At 41.2% G+C, this 393-nt stretch overlaps 1 non-coding gene across 1 annotated transcript; it reads left to right on the top strand.

The window, feature by feature from the left end:
• Positions 1-29: 29 nt before the first annotated feature.
• Positions 30-146, top strand: Trnal-caa. Its single transcript has 2 exons — positions 30-67; positions 102-146. It is a non-coding gene; the product is annotated as a tRNA-Leu (tRNA).
• Positions 147-393: the final 247 nt, after the last annotated feature.

Here is a 393-nt window from a genome sequence, read left to right as displayed (position 1 = left end):
TTTTTCATATTTCTCATTACCTTAACACCGTCAGGATGGCCGAGTGGTCTAAGGCGCCAGACTCAAGGTAAACTTCCCTTCCGATAGAAGGGCCATGGGCTTTCTGGTCCTCTCTGAGGGCGTGGGTTCGAATCCCACTTCTGACACAAATTTTCACTGATGAAGCATGAATCTCGCTGTCCCTTATTGGTCTACCTCGCTCATGTGAACAAAGGAACAGAATCCTGAATAGGTAGAATGATAGATGTTTTCCCTTTGTCAACCACCGCTAAATAATATCTAACAAATGCGGTGCTTTTATTATGGTAATAACGACCATTATGACATCAGTATCATATACTTATTTATCTCTTCATCTTTGAATGCTTCACGTTATATCAGTAGCAGTTACTA

The sequence above is a fragment of the Penaeus monodon genome, chromosome 23 (assembly GCF_015228065.2).
Source record: "Penaeus monodon isolate SGIC_2016 chromosome 23, NSTDA_Pmon_1, whole genome shotgun sequence".
NCBI lineage: Eukaryota > Metazoa > Arthropoda > Malacostraca > Decapoda > Penaeidae > Penaeus > Penaeus monodon.
Note: the sequence above shows the minus strand (reverse complement) of the source record. Positions and strands in the feature narration are given on the sequence as shown.